At 40.9% G+C, this 21,921-nt stretch overlaps 1 long non-coding RNA gene across 1 annotated transcript; it reads right to left on the reverse strand.

The window, feature by feature from the left end:
• Positions 1 to 484: 484 nt before the first annotated feature.
• On the reverse strand, positions 485 to 20,564 carry LOC143839058 (uncharacterized). The gene is made up of 3 exons (XR_013231564.1): positions 20,292 to 20,564; positions 1,591 to 1,758; positions 485 to 1,302 (listed from the first exon to the last, which is right to left on the reverse strand). It is a non-coding gene; the product is annotated as an uncharacterized LOC143839058 (long non-coding RNA).
• Between the last annotated feature and the right edge of the window lie 1,357 nt (positions 20,565 to 21,921).

Genomic DNA, 21,921 nt, shown 5'->3' on the forward strand with positions numbered 1-21,921 from the left:
CTGGGGCGCAATGGTCGGTTGCATCCTGGCCAAGGTGGGTAATCGAGCTTCCTGATCTGCTCCCTTCCCCCTAAACCACAGGACCTCCATCTTGGCAGGGTTGAGTTTCAGATGACTCTGCTCGAGCCATCCAGCTACGGCTGTGACATCCTCTTCAGCAGCACTCAGTGGTAGTGGCTGGAGCCCTTTCAATGATCCACTAGGTCAGGTGCTGCTGATTGGCTACTTCTTGGTAGCAGGCCATAACCTCTTCATTTACTTTTTTTGGTTGAACACAGAATTGATTATAATCTTTTCGCTACTATTCTTAGTTGAAGTCTACTTTATTTTTGCTCCGGGAATTCCTGACCTATACACAGGCTGACTGCAAGTTAGGATTCCAATAACAAGATATGAGTATAGAGGGCAAGACATAATATTAGGATTTAAAGCCAGTTCAATTTTAGCATATTTCCAATAGCAAAAATTTAAAAAGTCATCTGTCTTTTAACCCAGGAGTTTGATATTTTCCTTGAACTAGCAACCTCTTCTATCATATAGAAAGAACACAGTAGATTGTTTGGAATGCATTGCTCTGCTCCATTGAAAATTAAATTCCCTTGTTCCAATTGTATACAAAAGAGGTGTGCAAACATTTCAAACCACAGCAGGAAATCCTGTCTGGGAAAGCAAAGTGCCATAGTGAACAGTCACTCTTAACAAGGTATTCACTGTTTTAATACAGGGCTTGATGTAAAGTAATTGGAACACTACTGAAGTCAAGTGATATTATTATTCTTGTCTGACAGTCACTTTAGGTAAGATGTACATTATGGGCACCACAACAAATAATTCAACCCCCCCCCCCCGACTTATTTGCCGCTAATAGGTCCCAACAAAAGTTGTAGAAATCTTTGGAAGTGGTCTGTAATTTTCATATCATATTTTCAAAGCCACATAAAAATGAGATCTGGTAGTTAGTGTGATAAATTCTACTGCTGAAAAGAGCCAAAGGTATCCTGAAATATGGCTTGCAGGTAATTAATTTTAAATTGGATTAAGACATTCCTGGAATTACAAGAAAACACTGCAAGGCTGATTCTTCCTTTCTGAGCTCCTTTCTTGAACACTCATAAATGGGGATTTGGTATTCGGCCCAAAGCTCTGTAACTAAACTCAGACTAAACGTGAATAGTAAATCATTCCTGCTGGCATTTTCTTTTCTATTCCTCTTTGATGACTGGTACTCAGGGCAGAGAGGCAGACATAGGAAATGGTTCGACGTAAACCGCACTGCATGGTCATTCTGCCTGAAGCATCAATCTGGTTTAAAGAAAATTTAATGTAATTAAAATGCAATAATTTTGAAACACAATTATAAATACAGTGTTACTTGAGGCACAAAAAAGACATTATTCACCGACTGTGTCTCCAGCTTCTGATTTAATAGAGCCCCGAATGGTATGGGTGACCCTTTAAAATCCAATTCTGATCTGCAAAGTGACTTGCAGAAAAAGTACTTGCCTTAAAAGGGCGATCTTCTCTTCCAGTGTAGAATGACTCACACCAGGTAATATGGGAAACCAAGTAAAGCAAATGAAGCTTTATTACCTTTGCTGTCATCAGCTTGTACAGTCAACACAGTTGCTGGAAACTGGATTGGATTACATTTGTACTCTTTTTCCTGCATCCTCCATCAGCGTGGTTATTAACTTAATTCTGTTTCCATGGTTTCCTATGCACCAAAGAGCCAATTCATTGGCTTTGCCTGCAGCAATTCTATGTATAGGGCAAAGGTACGATGTTACCATTATATACTAACACTGTATCCAGAGACTGCATAATCCCAAAACCTCTTCTTCTCCTCTGCCGCACTTCTTTCTTCCACCCAGGACAAAGAAATGCTGGATATGATATACATGAACATCCGTGTGCCTTAACCCTATTGAAACATAATATCTGATCCTGAACAGCTTCAAAGTAGTTCATATTGTAATGTTTTGTTGGGTTAAAGGTGGAATTCTATGCGTGCTTACCTGCGAAGAATCTATTCTCGGTGAGGCTGTATAAATCTAGATCACAAGTGTCATTCTTAAACAAGGTCCCTTGCAAATAAATCCCCCTGAGTTCAGTGGGATGGTGTTGAGCTAAACAGTTGGCTACATATACATCATGAAGGAGGTGCAGGTGCGTGGGTAATTTGGCGGAAAAGTTCCCATATCAGCTAAACTGAATCCGAATCTCCATTCTGCCATTAGTTTAAATGGCCTGTCCGCATTGCATTTCAGCACGACTTGACAATTCGGATAAGCCATGTAGCCGTTTAAAATTTTAAAGGAAACAAGCGGAGAAAGAGAAACACTCTTACCTTTCCCACTCTTGATTTCATGCCTTTCCGGGAAAGGGGGGGTGCATCCCCTCCAGATCAATGGCTAAGTTCCCTATTTTTGCAAATACATTTAAATGAGGTCTTACAGCACACAAACCTTTCGCATGCCTAAGCCCAGCTTTGAGGGGAGGGGGAGGCTTTGGGAGCAGTTTTCAGCCAAAAGGCATTTTTGCACTGCTGCCATGTGTGAGCTGTTAGGTGATGCTTGGCCACAGAGTTTTCCTGATGGGCACTTTAGTGACTGCATCACTCAGTTGGCACTGAGCCCTAAGAATTTGTTTTTCTGTGACTGACCCCCCCCCACACCCGAGAATGTGTTTAGGTGCCACAGATGTGTGTGGCAGACCTGTTTGGCCATCCCAGGGTGATGCATCGGTCCACTTGTGCTGCTGGCTGGGTGGGCAGGCAATAATTGGCTTGGTGGTGCTACAAGGCAGTGTCAAGGCAGAGAGTGGTCTTGTTGCTAGCCTTTACTCATATCATTTTTGTAATTTATTTTCCCTCCCTCACCTGTGACACTCTCTGCTGTGTGCACTTGGTCCTGTTGGTACCTGTTCACTTCAGAGACTCTCATAAAGTTATCTTTTCAGGACTCTTGTGGTGGGGGTTGAGGTAGAGGCACAAAATTTGCAGTATAGCTACAGGAGCCTCAAGTTTAAAAAAAGATTGGACTGAGGGGTCCAGTCCTAGAGGCAACCAAAGAGGCACCCCCATCCAACCTCCATTATATCCAATGATGGGAATTTATGAAGAGATCAGAGAATTTGGTTAGTTCTCCATGGGAAATAATGTTTGGCACCTCTACCTGCACCTCCATTCCCCATCACCTGGAAAAGACAGAAAGGGGGGAATCCCCATTTACTTAAATGGTGCCATTGCTTTCAATGGAACCAAATTGGTTTGGACAAAGCAATACTATATTGTGGATGATTTGGACTGAATCAAACATGTTCCAGATGCCTATGTAAGATGAGACAATGAGTTGAATCCAGACTGCATTTTCCAGTGGTGGAATGGAACTTTCCTGTCCCCTCCTCCCACTCCAGCCCACTAATCTGCACAAAATGCTGCTACTGGAGAATGGGGGATCCTGAGCAATGTAATTGGGGGGATGGGTTCAACATGAAACAAAAAATCACCAGATATGCCCAACTTCATATGGATCCAACCAATGTAAAAAATAGTAAGTGAGGGGACTATAGCCAAGGCAGGGTCAGAAACAAAGGAATCAATCCAAAAATTATGGATCCACCAGCACACTAGCAGTTATACTGGGAGAACAGAATTATCCTTCTTAAGAAGAGGAGTGTAATTTTTGGGCCAGTTTTCTCTTTCCTCTATAGATCCCAGTTTTGTCCCCCCATGGTGGGAAGCAGCAGAAGGAGGAAAATAAAGAAGGCCTCTTCTGTCAATGTCTCTCCACTGGGGTAGCTATGAACATATTTTGCCATGCTCAAGTTTACGAAGAGGCATCTGAAAGAAGAAACTAATAATATGGAAAAATGCTACCTCAATATATCATAGAATTGTGTTCGATTACATTTATTAGCCCCACTTTAAAATTGTATACTGAAATGCAGCAGCTTATTTAATTAAAAAGATTAAATGGTTCTCAAAATGTCTGATATATTCAGATACAAATTAAAGTATGAATCAATCAAACAATATTAGGAAAAACAAAGCATTTCTAATCTGTAATCAAAGAATAATTCACAACAATAAATAATTAAGCAAGGCAAAATTACAAAATAAAAATGCAACAAGAAAGAAAGAAAGAAAGAAAGAAAGAAAGAAAGAAAGAAAGAAAGAAAGAAAGAAAGAAAGAAAGAAAGAAAGAAAGAAAGAAAGAAAGAAAGAAATATACAGAGCAGCCACAGAGTATCTATGACTGTTCAAGAAATGCAAGAGAACATAAAATTCATCTATTTGAAGATCACATTATTTAAACTTATGTCTAAAATGCTGTGTTTTGAAACAGAAACTGGAGGAAGTTTTGTTCCTGTCCTGAAACCACTCAATTTCTGCTCATACTCAATAGAACAGGAAGAATTAGGGTTGAAAGTATACTATTGACTTTTCTGAAGATCTTGTGTACCTTTTAACCTCTGTGTTGTTAATTAAAAAGCCAGAGCAAGTGGGGACTGAACATGGGTATAGTCAATATTGCTAAAAGCCAGAGGAAAAAAGCAGAAAAACAGTCACCATAATTATAGATCTGTCAGCAATTGCCCACACATTCTGCTAACCAAAACAAAACCTATGCCAACAGAAATTTCTAACACTGTAGAGGACCATAAAGATATTGTGCTCAGCCAATGCAAAAAGGGCTTTCAAGGCAAGTGAGAAGCAGTAATAGATTCCTGTTGCCTTCTTCTTCAGCCTTTCTTGGCATTTTTCTATTCAAGTACTGACCCTACTTAGCTTCCAAGAGTTGACAAGATTAGGGCATATCATATGAACCTTCCCTCCCAGTACCTTAGGATAAACCTTTACACCACAAAACAGTGCACAACTTTTCATGTACCCCAGAATTCTTCATTAGTTTTTTTTAAATTTAAGTGCATGTGTTGGGAGGGGGCATTTCAGGTAATTGTTCTTAGGACTTGGTCTTGCTAGCATTCTGTGCAAACAGGCAGACTTCAAATGTTGCTGGTGCTGAATTGCACCCCTGACTTTCTGGGAATGGGAAGTGACAAATTGTTCCTTTCCACTGGAAATTCAGAGGAATTGTTTTAGCCCTGGCATTAACAATGCTAGAGATGCATTTCAGCTAATGCACAAGGAATAAGGTCAATTGAAGCCAACTGAATAGTTTTACTTGATGTTGTGCATGAAGCCCCATTAGTGCAAACTCTTTCTGAGTTGATTCTCCTCTGTCTGATAAATCATTCTCTTTACCAGCTGAATTGAGATATCCTCAAAGTAGAGAGATGTAGGTAGCCATGTTTTAACCAGATGAGAGACAGAAGGTAGCTCTTACAAACACAGAAAGGGAGGGCATATATTTTGTAAAATAAATAGAATTAAATAAGGAAATCGCTTCATTAACATCCCACTGAAATCTTCAAGGCTATTTGGCTTTGAGTAGCTGCTGGACTGTAGCTTCATTTCTGGATTCCCTACATTTTTGTGTGTAGATGTGTTTCCATTGTTTAGCTGTAACAGACAACTTTTCTCCCTTGTAACACTTTTCTGTATTCCAGCACCTCAAGTGCATTTTATTTTTCATTGTGCTGTCATGAGTTGAGTTATACTCAGGCTACTAAGATGTCTCCTGGGATGTGAAGATAAGGTTTCCACTCAGCACATTCCCAGATCTGCAATTTTTCTCTTGGAAACTCTGGAAAAAATGATGCGCGCAGTACCCAGAACAGAAAGATCATAGGTGCCATCCTGTGATCAGGATAAGCCGTAGAATGACTCTGCAGACCAACCTGGCCAAGAGAAAGGTAATGCAAGATAACAGAGACTCCCCTAATAACAGACTACTACTATACGGGAAGAGTGTGAAACTGCACCCCCACAAATGTGCCAAGATTATCTGTTCCATTTATATACCTTCCATTCTCCCAGCACAATCATTTTATGGTCACAGCTGATCTGGAAAGTGAGGATAATAACCCAATGAAGACCACCTCATTAGCTTGGGGTCAATCTAAGCATACCAAATTAAAACTTCAACCACTACACAATTCCCATTTCTGTAATATCCCAGCACTGATGGTGCATGTGAAATTCCAATGGATTTAACATATATGAGCATGGAAAATTACCAATAACAATACAAAAGTTATATTCAAAATTAAACTTTGTTAGCCTTAAAGGTGCCGCTGGACTCAAACTTTATTTTAATGCTTCAACACATCTACCCACTTGAATACAAATAAAGCTTTGCATAATTTTTATGGGAGGCTTAAATCATATTGCATCTTTTCATGTGTATCTTTGATCATTGTTAGCAAAGAACTGAAAGCCACAGAGCAACATTATATTGACATTATAAAACAACTAAAGTAAAGCCATATGCGGTCTGGGACCAGTACCCTGAGGGACACTGGTTGAAGGTGCCAGCTCTTAGGCAGACATAAAATTGGTTATTGCTGTCCTAGGAAGGATTTCCCTTTGCAGGGGATCACCATTCAGAAATTGAACCAAAGCAGAAGAGACTTTCATGGCTTTGGTGAGCTTACCCCTAATGATGACAAAACACATTTTCTAAGTTGATATGTATTTTCTTTGGAAATAAATGGTTTCCAGGAAATGACTGGGGCATGTATATAGTGCCCCTCCCAAAACTATAACAAAATCATAAAAGACAGCAAATAAGTATCTGATATTTAGTTGAGAGATGGGTTACACTCACTCTTTGAAAATGTGGCATGAGATTGATATTTTTTTTCATTTCCTTTTACTTCTAGGGATTTAATCAATTATGCAACAATGAACACATTTAACATGCCAAGAAACATAAGAAATGGGGGGGGATTTGTTTAATGCTTAAATTGAGTGGCACAAAACAATGTTAAATAATTAGCATTAAGCACTTTTCCAGTTTATTATGTTTCCTGATGTATTATGTTTCCTTCATTTACAGCCCACCTTTTTCACTGAGACAGTGAACAAGCATAACAAGCATAAAATAATTACTCAAACCCTGGCAGAAAAGCTGTTTGTAAAATATCTATGGAAATCACCATGGAGTAGAGCCATGTATGCCTTGAAGAAAAGGCAGGATAAATATTTACTAAATGATTAGCTAAGATTCAATGAATCCTCTGGCTTTCTTTTTTCATATGCACGCCATACTCATACTGACCAAAAACATTAACAACCCTTAAGTCATAAGAGGGAATAGGGCTTGATATTGATGATGTTTCAAATAATGTATTTCCTTGCTTGTAAAGACATATTCTTTACAATTGGATACCCTTACTCTTCAACTCTTATTTCATTTGTAATTAACAGGATGATTTGATCTGATATTCCACTCTTGGCCAGAAGGGGCTAGCATTTATACGATCAAGCTGGTAGCCATTGTTGGCATATGTTCATTGTGATACATAGTGGAATGGTTAGGATGATGGGGAGGCCTAGGTTCATATCCCTATCTAGTGATAAAAAGTTTGCTGTGTGCCTTTAGTTCAACCTTACCTTGTTAAGATGATAAAATGGTGGATGGAAGAACTTCCCTGAACTCCTTTGAAGAAAAACATGCAATAGATACATTGAAGTTGTCCTTCTTAAATAGCTCAGAGAAGTTACCTGGTTCCATTGGAAGTCTGAATTATCATCATGCACAGCCCTTCAATCACTGTGCTGTCTACCTAGTCCAGCATGAACCAGAACATTAAAATCCAATTTAGAACTCTTTTAAAAATAGAGCCTTTTTTTATATTAGTCACTGAGGACAGCACTGCTCGCATTGCTTGATCTTACAGCAGTGTTTGACATAGTGTCAATCATAAATTTGTCATCTCACTGACACCAGAATATGGGGGACAGCCCTCCAATAGCTGATCTCCTTTCTCTAGAGTTGTGGACAGATGATAGTTATTGGTCAGAGACAATTGCATTGCTGCCAACTCCCATGTGGAGTACCACCATATGGCAGTCTTCTCTCCAATCTTATTTAACATCTTTATGTGCCTTCTAGCCCAGCTGATCTGGAGGTTCAGGCTTGGGTGTCATCAATATGCAGATTACACCCAGCTCTTCCTCCTGATGGATGACTGCACTGATTCATCCCAGAAGCCTTAACCAGATGCCTGGAAGCAGTGACAAGGTGGTTCAAGTAGAGTCATCTGAAGTTCAAACCTCCAAAGGCAGAGATCCTGTGGCTGGGTAGGAAGGGTCCAAAAGAGGAAGGACGATTGCCATGCTGGAAAGGTGCAGCTATCTGTTGCACCCTCTGCCGGGAATATTTGACAACTCCCTTTCTATGGAGGTGCAGGTCACAAGAATAGTGCAGCTGGCATTTTTCCATCTTCACAAGCCAAATAACTAGCACCTTACTTTTCCCTAAAGCCCCTAGCCACAGTGATCCATGCAATGGTTATTTCTAGACTGGATTTCTGTAACACACTCTATGTGGGCCTACCTTTATTCCTACTCCAGAAACTGCAACTGGTTTGCACACCAGATCTTTGTATAGATAAGCCTCATCCTGCAGGAAAGTTGAAAGAAATTTCCTGTGGGGAGAAAGGACATTCTGGGATTGTATGGGAAATAGAATTAGGCAGTTCCACCACACACAAACGGAGTCATTCATGAAAAGGGACATGACTATATCTCCTGGATAGAACCTTATATGGGAAGGCATTTGTACATGTTAACATAAAGGCCCTTCACAGGAAAGGGGATTCTCATGTACTGAAGTAGTGGATCATTCTTCCAAACTGATTTTGGAAGCCAATTATAAGAGTGGAATGAACCATGACTGGGAAGAAAAGAATTATGTTGCTCATGATCTAGTAATTTGTATCTGGATAAACGGAAATTGTAAGATTGGTTGGAGGACAATAGGAGGTTTAGATCCACTTATATTTGTACACTACCCTGAGCCTTCTGGGAGGGCAGAATATAAATTCAATAATATGGATGGATGGATGGATGGATGGACGGACGGACGGACAGACGGACAGACAGACAGATAGAAGAGTTAATGTAATTGGAGCATGTTGGTTTACTTATCTCAACATAGGACCCACTGGTATGATTAAAATGAAAGTTACAATGAATGCAATTGTATATATCAGTAATTCTCAATCTTGTTACTATTGAGAAACTCCTGAAACATTCTTCAGGCTTTGAGAAACCCCAGAAGTCATGTCAGCAGATCACACCTCAAAGCTACACTCCCAGAAGTCAAATGTCACCAGAAATGACATCACCCAGACACTCCCACTGGATGTGATATCATGCTCCGTCACCCCCCACTCCTCCAACTCCAGGAACTGCCCAGCAGCCTACTCCACTGGACGAGGAATAGAGCTGCGGCAGACCTCTATTGCCCCCTACCACTCCACTACACTGATGTTAAAATGAGAGTACTTCACTCAATTGGAAGTTTGTTTCTCATTCACAGACAGAAGTTTACAGTCATAGCCTAAATCAATAAGGTACATCCAGAAATGCCTTTCTCCTTGAAGTCATTGTTCCGCAGAAATTGTTGAATCCTTAGACTCCACAGTTCCTCCATTATATTGAATAACTTTCAGAAATGGGTTTCAGGTTACAAATGAATAGCTTTAATACATATCCCATGGCCTTGTTCCAAGTTCTATCCTGCTTCCTTGTATTCAGAGTGCAAGATGGTGGTTTACTGGCTCTGAAAAATCAGTCTGAGAGCTGGTCCTGCAAACTTGTGGAGTGAAGAGAGGAGCTGAAGGAATGGGAAAAGAGAAGGAGACAGAAGAGGAAAACAGAAAAGCCAACAAAGTTCAAAGAGTGAAAATTATGGCTGACTGCAACAGACAAAGAGGGGGAAACAGTGGAAAGAGTAATTATATTGCCAAAGAAGTGATGCAAAAATTTGAAAGCATCCATGGTGCTGATGTGCAAACTCAGCCCACTGCTATTCTATTCTCCTTTCTATGAACACCTGGCCACAGTGGGCAGCCAAGACTGATCACAAAATTGCCTGCTTCCTTTGTTTTATCATCTTTAAAAAAAAATTTAGTACTGTGTCAAACATGGAAATTACCAAATCTATTGAAAAGATTGGGATCAGGATGGGACGGGGATAGAGTGGAGTAGCTATTATCATTGTAGGGAAGCAGAATCCTATCATATAGTACAATGCCATGATCCAATTTAGCGATCCAATTACTGAGCCTGAAATCTTGTAAATAGGTACTCATGAATAAATCATATTGAGATCAGTGGGGATTCTTCAAGCACATCTGATGGCAGGATTATGCCCTTAATCTGGGTTTTATGAGTATTAACAGCACAAATCTAAACATAGTTGCACCTTTCTAAAATCATCAGTTTCAATGGATTTTGAACAGTGTAAATTGTTTAGGATTGCACTGTAAAAGCAAGAAATTTCTGCTTATGAAAAATGTTAGTTGGCTTGCAACATTTGTTTTTCATCCCATAAACCTATTAAGCTAAATTAGTGCTAAATACTGTTGATCTTATTCTGTGCTATAGGAATCATTGCTGTTTAGATAAACTGCTGTGAAATGTAGAAATAAACACATAATCTTATGGAGGTATGAATTCTCCAGATCATATTCCAGTAGTAATTCTGTTCTTTTTCATTTTAATCATAATTTTTGTATACTGAGTCAGATAATTTATTCTGTTCTTTATTTGGTTCTCTTAGTTTAATGGGAGACACAATTCTGGCTCCAGCTTTTCATTTTTAACCAATTGAGATGATATTTTTCAGGCCCACCAATGGGAGAAATTGCTCTTATTTGGGAGAAGTTACAATTCTTATGTACACAGGACACAGGCAGACTTGGACATTAAAAGAGGTGACCCCCAATGGGGGACCATCAAGAAGGCAGTGAGAGAATGCATATATACCAACCGATTGGTAATCCCCAGCCCCAAAGAAGTGTGACTGGCCTCAAGCAGGGCCTGACAGAATGAGCTCTCACAGAACATCAGGGCCCTGATGGAGCTGTCACAGTTCTGCAGGGCCTGCAAGACAGAGCTCTTCTGCCAGACATATGGTTGAGGCCAGTACACATGGTGGAACTAGAAGACCATATGGGCCTCACCTGCCAGTCTCCCGGAATTGGACTATAGAGATCAGCTCCCCAGGGAAAAATTGATGTTTTTTTTGGAGGGGAGGCTCTGCAATGACAAATCATTGCCAGGCTCCTGGAGATGAAAGGGCTTGCTTGGGAGGGGGAACTCTGTGGCACTGTGCCCCAGAGAGGATGCAGGAAGCCATTCTCCAGTTGGAACCTGGGGGTTTGCTGGAACTGCCGGTCTTTTCCAGGCAACAGAGATCAGTCCCCCTGAAGGAAAGCCCAGGTTTTGGATCCCATGGAGGTGCAGGGATGCCAGGCTCCAGGTGGGAAAGAAAGAGAATAGCTGGGTGGCAGTAATTGCTAATAAAAATAAACATCTGATAATTCATAAACTTCAATGAAAATATTTAATTGATAACAGAATTTGCTTGAAGAACTGAAAAACTTTCATCCTGTAATTTCTTCAGTTCAGTTCAATATCAAAATAAATAAAAAACAGTTATATGTTACAATCAAACAGAAACAACGACTGACAACTTACAGAGGGTTTCTCAATTACTGCCTCTATGTCAGCTTTTCTCGACATTTTTATCATTGAGAACCCCCTTAAATATTCTTCAGGCTTTGACAAACCGCAGAAGTTGGATCTCCAGCTCCCAGGTATATCAGCCTCCAGGTGGGACCTGGAGAACCCCCAGAATGAAAGCTTCTCTCAAGCTTGCAGAGATCAGTCCCCCTGGAATGGGGATGGGTGCTGTGTAGCACTCTGCTCTACATACAAACACACACAAACTGAACACAGAAGACAAAAGCATTTCTTCCTTATTAACCACGCAATCACCTCTCCATGTAGGAAATACCTGAGTGTCTCCCTCCTTGGATTGCTCTGAGAAGCCAGTAGCCGGAAGGTCCATATTTAAAGGAAATGAATCCCAAAAATAGTCAATGAGCAAGTAAAAAAAGACTTACATTATCCTCTTACACCAGCTTCTTCTACCTGTGCTCTAGCTACAACTCTTTAAGGCAATGGCCCTTCCCTTCTTTGTTTGCTTTACTCTTTTTGCTTTTATTTTCCTGTTGGAATTTGTTACAAAGAAAATCCAAGTCTGATGTTGCTTACTTGCTATCTGAGCACTCACATTTCCATCCCTAATAGCATTCTGTGCACAAAAGAATTCACAACGAAAAATTATGCTTTATATAAAACATGAAGATCTGACCCCCCTTGGAACCATCTTTGGCAGCTCATGACATCCCCTATGTCTACCCGGGAGGTTGTGGGGCGGGGGGCGCTTTTTAATTGGTTTGTTGCGATACATCTTGGGGTTGTAGATTATATGATTTTATAAATTTTAAGGGTATTTTTATTGGGTTTTTTATGTATTATATTCTGTAACCTGCCATGAGGTTTCGGGGAGTGGTGGGATAAAAATCTAACAAATAAATAAATAAAATAAAAATATTTAGGTCACCAGATTACATTTGCCATCAAATCTGAAAACCTGAAAATTTTGACTTTGAGGACATCTTTTAAGAGTAACTTCATTTCCATTATAGCTTCATAACATTTAAGAAACACAGCTCAAATACTACAGATTTACATCACAACTGGTTTCTTTGTAGGAATACATGGATCTTCCCATCATGCCCTCCTTTGATTACATCACTTGAACAACTGATGCAGTTTGTTCATTCAGCCACTAGATGGAACTCTATTCAACTGCAATGAATATATTCTAATATTATATTCTAATATTAATATTGTTCAGAATTTTCAAAATATAATAATGTCTATTGTTTTTACATTGTTATTTTATAAAAACCTAATAATATAAGATCAGATATTCCTCAACTATATCATTAAAAAATATTATTCCAAAGGACATTTGGGTTGAAATGTTATTTGGCCCTTTATATGTATCTGCTCTATAAGGTTGGCAGGAACTGAAGAGGCCTGTAAACATAAAGGAGTGGACAATCTGTATCATATCCAAAGAACTAATTTGAAATGTAAGTCACAAGGTAGCCAACACATATTTGTAAGCACAGATTTCCAAATTATGTTTTGCTGAAACATTCTTTCAGTGTTGTAATTCATTTCACAGGAAGCACTAATCTCTCCCATTCCATTTAGAAACTGCAGAGTGCTAATGAAAACAACATCTAAGCTAGTCTATATACTTTTGTCATTGAAAATTTGGCACTGACATTTCTCAACCCCCAAAAGAATTCTGCATATAAAAGTTCTGAGCCTCCCTTTTCCAACAGGAAGGCTCTTTTGGCTTCCTCTGTACTCTTGTATGTCTAGCATGTCTTTGGCTTCCTCTGTACTCTTAGAAAAAACAGGGAAATCTTGGGTACTTGTTGACACTCATGATAAACACTTTTATGGCAGTGCAGTCAGTGCTTTACAGTGGCATATAATGCATGTGTATCAATCTAGCCATAGTTTTTAGACATTGTGATGATATGGCTTGCTAGAATTACTGAAGTCTTATATTCTTGTATTTTAGTCTATGACCATATAAAGAAATATTGATTTATTATTGAAGGTGTCAGCCCTATTTCTAAACCACCCACATGCAGCAATATCCAGAAACTAGGGAAAGACTGTGGCTAAAATGCTATGTTATCAAACATAGTACCAGTATGGACACTAGGGATGGGTGATTCGGCTCGAATTCTCCCCCAAAATATTCAAATCAATGCTGATATGAGTGATTTTGGGGCTCCTCAAGACCGAATCACAATCCCCATACATTCTAATGGGTCAAATAAGAATCATAGAGTTGGAAGGGGCCATATAGTCCAACTCACTGCTCAGTGCAGGATAATTTTGAAGCATTCACTATAAGTATCTATCCAGCTGCTGCTTGAAGCCTGCCAGTGAAGGGGAGCTAACCACATCTTAGGTAGTTGATTCCAATGCTGAACAACTCTGACTATGAATTCCCACCCCCCCTGATATAACTGATATCATTCTACATGTAGCTTAAATCCATTACTGTGGGTCCTACCCTCTGCTGCCAACAGGAACAGCTCCCTGCCTTCGTCTAAGTCAGGGGTAGTCAACCTGTGGTCCTCCAAATGTTCATGGACTACAATTCCCATGAGCCCCTGCCAGCGTTTGCTGACAGGGGCTGATGGGAATTGTACTCCATGAACATCTGGAGGATCACAGGTTGACTACCCCTGCTCTAAGTGACAACCTTTCAAATACTTAAAGACAGCAATCATGTCCCCTCTCAACCTCCTCTTCTCCAGGCCGAATATTCTCAAATCCCTCAGCTTTTCCTCATAGAGTTTGGTCCCCAGGCCCCAAATCATTCTTGTTACTCTTCTCTGAACCTCCTCAGTTTTGCCCACATTCTTTTTGAAATAAGGCCTCAAAAGTGCATACAGTACTCCAGGTGGGGTCTGACCAATGCAGTATACAGCAGGACTATGACATCTTTTGATTTCAATGTGATGCCTCTATTGATACAGCCCAAGTCTGTATTAGCCTTCTTTACCACCACATCACACTATCTTTATACAGCTGTCGCTATATAAACATAAAAGGCTAAGGCCTAAGTGGGCAGAGAGTGGGCAGGCCGGTCCAGGAGAGGGCCCAATCGGAAGGTGCAAAGCGCCTTCCGATTGGGCCCTCACCAGGACAGACCAGAGTTCCAGCCAGTTGGGAGGTACAAAGCCAAAGTTCTGACAGGGCCCGCCCACCAAGCCCAGCCAGGGGCAATCTGGAGACATTGCTGCCAATCTGATCCTGACCACCGCAGGGAGAGGAGATCAGTAGGGCTGCTTTGTTGTTCTTATTTGCCCACTTCTTCTCATTTGTCCACTTTTCCAGCATGTTCTGGTCTTGTTGAATACTCTCTCTTTCTTCTGGGATGTTCTGTATTCCTCCCAAATCTGTGTCATCTGCAAATTTAATGAAGAATCCCCCTACCCCCTCATCCAGATCATTGACAAAAATGTTCAAAAGTACCAGACCCAGTACTGAGCCCTGTGGCACTCTGCTGCCTCCAATCTGGTGAAATACCATTGACAAGCACTCTTTGGGTGCAGTTTTTCTAGCCAGTTCCTTAACAACCTAACCATCCAAAAAGCCAGTCTACAGTTCTCCAGTTTACCCATCAGAACATCATGGCAAATCTGGTCAAAAGCCTTTCTTAAATCCAGGTAAACTGCATCTACTCTGTTTCCATGATCTAATAGGCCCATCACTTAGTGTAGATTGGTAGTAAGAAAGGATCTTATTGGTTAAGTCACCCAAACATTGCAGCTCCATCCATGGGAGCTCCCTCTCCCTCTGCCTCCCTCTATTGTAATTTTCTGCCAGTAGATGAAGACTTTTTGTTTTGTTTAGCATAACCCAGTAACTATGGTTGGACATACTCCTTGGTTGTGCTATGTGTATTTGTATGTTTTTACTGTACTCTTTAATTGTTTTATATAATCTAGCTTAAATGCTGAATGGATGTTTTAAATTAAAATGCTGTTTTAATGTCTTAAATGTTTAACTGATTAAATGGTTTAATATTTTCTTCTGTATGCCACCTCGGGAACTCTATTTGGGTAGAAAATCAGCACAGAAATGTTTTAAATAATCAAAAACAATTTTTGGTTCCACTGGAAAATCATATTTTGTTATATGTTTAACAATAATCTACATTTGTTTCCAAAGGGTTACAATTAATGAGCCTGTCCAATACTTAAGATAACCACATCCTTAAATTGACATTGCTAATGTTCTGTTCCCCCCCCATAATTTATATCTATGTTTTAATCAAAGTGACAAGAGATACCACCTTGAGTTTAAAAAGCTTTCCTTCCTACACACATTAATCAATGTTTCCCAGTGTTACTCCAAATTCATTCCCTGTCTTTTTGCAGGATTAGGCAAGCTGGATCTCCTTGCTAAAGAACCAACTATGGTCAGTCCAGTGTATTTTGCTTTGTACTTTACTTTGCACGTTCTGCCCTATATCTCTCACTTAAAAATACTGAAGCAAAAGAGAGAAATTACCTATATTTTATCAACAATCTATGTGAATTGTATTTGATGCCTAAATCTACTGGAGAAACAGTGGAGGGGAAGAGTTAACCCCTTTCCCACAACCTCACACCATTGTTGCACTCTAAAACAGGGCACTCTTATGGTGCTTTTTAATATAAAAATTACATTGGAAAATTCAGCCATAGATTTCATGCAAATTTCAAAATGGTTGGTCCAAGGGGTCCACTTCTAGGTGCTTCCAAAGAAGGTGCCCCCATCCCTCCATTATATCCAAAGGAGAGTCCATCCCAGAGGATATAATGGAGCAGATGGGGCACCCAGTTTGGGAAACCCTCGATGTGAACCCCTTGAACCCCATTTTCAAATTTGGAGGGGAGTCAGGGGAGAGCCTCCCAGAGCTACCCTGAAAGTTTGGAGGCTATACCTTAAACCCCCACCCCCCAGGGCGTGGGAAAGGCAGGAACACCGGAATTCCCATTATAGTCCATGGTGCCATTGACTTTCATGGGTGCCAAAGCCAAGGCGGCCGAGTCCTTTGATAAATGCATAAATTAATACCATTCCTGGTTTTGAAGGGGGGGGGAAACTTTTAAGAGGCACGCTTTGTTGAATGAAATATTCTTTTATTCCTAGCATCGCCTCCCGTGTCCACCTATTTTTTTAAAAAAGTAATTCTCCTCCCCGGGAACAAGGGAGAGGGAGGCAGGAGCAAGAGCAGGTCATTGCAAACAACTTTAGTGCATTTGAGCCTCCATACCTTCCTTCTGCTGTTTGCCTGCTGGTTGCTCTCTGTAAGCTAGTACTTTTTAGGGTGGTAAATCCACTTTTGGGGATTCCCAGAGAAGCACTTTAAAATGGAGAATGTAGCAAGCAGTTTGCTGCCCAGATGCAGGATGTGGGCAACGTGATCCCTTACTGCTCAGGGAACCTGCCTAAATGATATTGGGCCAGCCATGCTCTTTCTCAGTGTAATCTACCTAACAGAGTAGTCACTCTGAACATAAAATAGAGGTGGAGACTTTTGTATTTTTAGCTGTTGTCATTCCATGTTGGAGAATAAAAGCAGGGTATAAGGATCTAATTAAAATGGGATGAACAGTAAAATCACTGGAGTGCTCTTCCTTCCCTCCTCCTCCCAGGGGGACCTGGCGTGGTTAGCGTTGGAGTGCAGGCTGGGGACAGGCTTTTAAAATGCCACTTTAGTCCTGTTCACAAGTTACAGTGAACACACTTTACAAACCATGTCCTGGATAAGCGTGATTTTTCTTTTTAAATGTGTTGATTAATTCTCATGTTGCAGTCAATGCATGTACAGCTGAACATATGATTTAAATCTGAGGGTGCCAAGCCACCGTGCAAATCCCCTGGGAGAAATTGGGCCTGGTGCACTGACATGGTGCTGCTAAGCTTATGCCATTTCCAGTACAAGTCAGAAGCAACTGAACAGACACTGCAGCATTATTTTTTAAAACTGTAGTTTCTCCAGAAGTGTACAAGGGCAACACTGGCATGTGTTTGTTCCCCACACTTCCTTCTGTTGGTGCCCAAGGTGCTGGCAGGCAACCAGCTCTTATCAAAACGGAGGGGATACAACAGAAGCCATTGTAAGTTGTGTGAAATGGTTAGAAGTTGAAAGGAACTCCTGGAAGGTTAATGACATTGTTGAGGTGGGTGTTCAAGAAAACTGATTTTTGCCTTGCTTACTTGGCCAGGTGTGGAACACATCAGGCTGAAGCGGCAGCTTTCCCCTTGATGCAATCCCCCAATTTATCCAGGTAATGGTACACTGTTTCATTTGTAATATGGAAATACTTTGACTCTCTTACAAACAGATTCAAACATGTGAATGCACTATAAATATATGAACAGTGGAAATCAATCACCCCATTGCAGTTCCAAAGAAAGGACTTACTGTTTTGGACAGGAAGCTGGCATGCCCCTAAAGAAGAAAACAGCCACTCAGCAGAGCCTAGGGCTGTCAGTCCCCAGGTGGGACCTGGGGATCCCCTGGAGACATAGTGTATCACCGGACCAAAGAAATCAGCTCTGCTGGAGAAAATGGCAGCTTTGGAAGGTGGACTTCATAGCATTTTACTCCACTGAGGTCCCTCCCTGCCCTAAATTTCGCCCACTCCCAGCTCCACACCCAAAGTCTTCAGGTATTCCCAAACTCAGAGAAGGCCACCTAGCAGAGTGCTTCTCCATCATCCAGTCACCTTTCAGAAGGGGGATGGAATGGTGAAGTACTGCAGCAGTTAATTTGGTTCTGCCTCAGAGAGGGATCAGTGATAGCTCAGGTTTCGCTCTGCAAAAGAGCAGTCAGCTTGGCAGAGCAGTTTAATTCTACCTCTGGGAGAGATCAGAATAACCTACAGCTAGGCCTGTCTCTAGTAATGAGAAAACCTTGTGTCATTTAGTCTGACGCTTGGGAAAGGTCACAGTGGTGTGGTGGAATCTTGTGCATATGAGAGGATCCAGCCTAGTGGTGAGTCAATAAAGACTAAGAGTGTTAAAAAAACTCAAATCACTCTCAGAAGCCATAACTAGTTTAAATTTATGTGCTTCAGCCAGACTTCTTCATGGTCTACCTGGAGATCTGTGCTGCTGATCCATTCTTTGAAATCAACCTGTAAATAAATAGTCTGTGTGGTTTATATACAAATGCTGCCTCGGTGATCTCCACACTACTTCTGCACCACAAAACCTACCTCACTGCAGCAAACCCATTCTTATACAGTTGTTTACTGTAAGAATATTGAGTACCCAAAGGTACTTTAAAACAACCCTGGTTCCCCAAAATCATAGTCCTCTTGGTAAATAGAAAGGCCTGTCCTGCCTATCCGTGAGATATGATTCTATCAGACTAATATTGACCTCTTTCATATGGAATTGCCAGCTAAAGTTACTGTTATAATGACTGATTTCTGCAGAATAGAAATACAATGTATATACCCTATAAATATTGCATCTGCCCTACATAAGTACATCACTAGATATTTTAATGGGGGTGGGAGAAACCAAATAGCACACAAACAAGGCATTTGTACTTTTATCAGCATCTGTAACCATGGGCATCTAAATAAAAGGGGTAAGTCTGTGTCGTCTCTGAGGGGGGGGGGTGCCCTGTTCTTTTACAACAGTCATGAAAATGCCTGTTTTTGCATGCATACACACTAGCATGTTTTTGATCTTCTCCCCTGTGTATGCCAATGAGGGAAATGGACAGCCTCTAGTCCCTCATCCACCAATGGGAGCTGGAGACACCCTTGTTTGGTTCAGACCCTCCCACTTCTACTATAACAACATTACAACAGTAGGAAATTAATTTATTCATTCCCTCAGAGTCATCTGCAAGCATTTCAATCCACTCTGTATGGGGAACAGCATACATCTGAGGGGGAAAGGTTGTTGTGTTTTCAAAAGACTGTGTGCTCCCCATGGAAATTTCTTGTTGTGGTCTCCATATCCATGAACTACAATTCCCATAAGACCCTGCCAGTAGCATGTGCCAGAGTTGCAATCATGTGACATTGCTGTTAACCATGGTCTGCCAATGAGTTTCTAGCACAATGGAGGAATTGCCTTCCCCCACACACACACTATTTGCCATGATAAGACTGTCTTCAATGCATAATCCTTGCAGAAAAACACAACCATTTTAATGGATGATGATTTAAAAGGGTCAGTGTGCTGGCTTTGATGAATACCTTTAGATGCATCACCACTCTTAAGTACTGCATAAAAGAACCTTAGAATAATCCTACTGCTACTTCTTTCCCTAAAAACTCAATCCTGGATCCGACATTTGCTCTTAGTTCTTTTTCCTCAGCTATAGCTTACCTTTTCCCAAAACCATCTCCTGGTTATCACCCAGTTGCCAAAAGAAAATAACAACAACCTGTCCTTTTCTTAACAAACAGGATTCCTTTGTTCTCAATCCACATTGACTCTGAAGCCATTTTGCCCCTTGATGGTCCCTATTACATTTTCTATGAAATGCAACTACACAGCTCCTTTCCTTCTCCTTTAAAACCAATTTCTACCCCATATTTCTCCCAGCTTTCCTCCCAGGAGCTCAGGCAGTTGTTTGGGTCTCCCATTCATTATTTGATCCTTAGAACAATCCTGTGAAATGAACTAGACAAGTGAGAACCCACAAGGACTTGCTGGAGGCATCTCCCTTCCTACCATGACTCACCATTCATTACAGTTAGTCTCTCTAATGCTTCAGCCAAATCCAGCCAATGATGAGTTTGAAAACAACTCAGAAGCAGAGGAGGAATGCCTCAATCTGTTAAAGGAGGAAGTGCCTGAGCAGGCAACTGATGCAGACTCTCCCAATGGTTCATAACTTGGGCCACCAACAAACAGATCCTCCACAAGATTTACTGTTGGAGCTGTCAACAAGCATGAATGCTTCCCAGAAGTTACAATGCTGCACTTTCAAAGGGAAGAGAGACAAAGACAGATGCGCTTGTGGTAAGTGTTCACAGCTGAGAGAAATACCAACTCCTTTTAAAGGACAAGAAACACCTGTATGGGGATGGGTGCTTAATGCCAGAATTACTGGGTTGTTAGAGCTAGTTCCTCACTAGCAACTACTTTAATTACCAGCTCCCTGTTAGTGCTAGTTCCTCACTGCCAACTACTTTAATTTCCAGTTTCCTGCTTTTCCCTCGTAGACTCACCTTACATCCTGACTACCCGTTCTACAAACTTTTCTCTGACCCTGACTATCCTTATTGAACTTATGTAGAATACTGACTCCTTGTGCTTTGACTTTCAAACAAGAACCTGACCGAACCTCTTGGAACACATATCTGCCTAAGACTATTGGTGCCTTGACCTTCTGTTATGGAACAAACTATATTTGGAACTGTCCACTAGGGGTGTGCATTCCACTAAAATATCTTACTGATAGTTTCAGGCACTATTTAAACAAATTACAAGTTCCCATATCTGACGAGCTACCTGTATTGCTGAGCCTGAATAGAAGCAGAATAGTTTGGCTTTTATATGGGGCTATTCAGCTATACCCATCAGCTAGGTTGATGGGAGCTGAGAAAGTGAGATGTAGGGAAGCAAGCACCCTCAGCAGGCTATAATGCCATAAACCCCACCCTTCACAGCAGCCATTTTCTACAGGGAGGTTGATTTCAATCATCTGAAGAGCAGTTGTAGTTCTGGCTTATCTCCAGCCACCACTTGACAGTTGACAAATCCTAGTTACTCTAAAGGAAATTACTGCTTTGGAAGGTCGAGTCAATGGCAATATACCCTTCTGAGGTCCTTCTCATCCTCAAGTCCCACTGTCCCCATATGTCCCCCCCCCCCAAAAAAAATGTCCAGGAATTTCCTAATCTATCTGGCAACCCTAGTCAAGGTTGAGTTCTCCCTCAAAGACCCAAAACAGGGCTGAATACAGTAGTTGCCTAGCAACAGCCACTGTGGGAATCTGTTGCTTAAAGCTGTAGGGATCCTTATATCATTTTCAGATTTTTTTACAGCTGCCAGTGGATTGGGGGGAGGGGTAGATTTCACATTTTTCTGCAAACCTAGGGTCCTTTTCAGGTTTGTAGAAAGAACTGTCTTATCTATTCACAGCTGCAGTGACCAGATTTAAGAATCCACAGATATCCTGACTTCAGAATATAAGACGGGGAGAGAACAAGTGGCACAAGGTCATCCAGTGAGCTTCATGACAGCGGAGGAAGGAAATGTTGGCTTTCAAACCTCCCCATAAACACACACTAATGTTCATTATTGTCAATTATGAAGTATTTTTGAAATGTTTCTATAATATTTCTCCTGCATATAGGACTGTTCAT

The sequence above is a fragment of the Paroedura picta genome, chromosome 5, assembly GCF_049243985.1.
Source record: "Paroedura picta isolate Pp20150507F chromosome 5, Ppicta_v3.0, whole genome shotgun sequence".
Lineage (NCBI taxonomy): Eukaryota > Metazoa > Chordata > Lepidosauria > Squamata > Gekkonidae > Paroedura > Paroedura picta.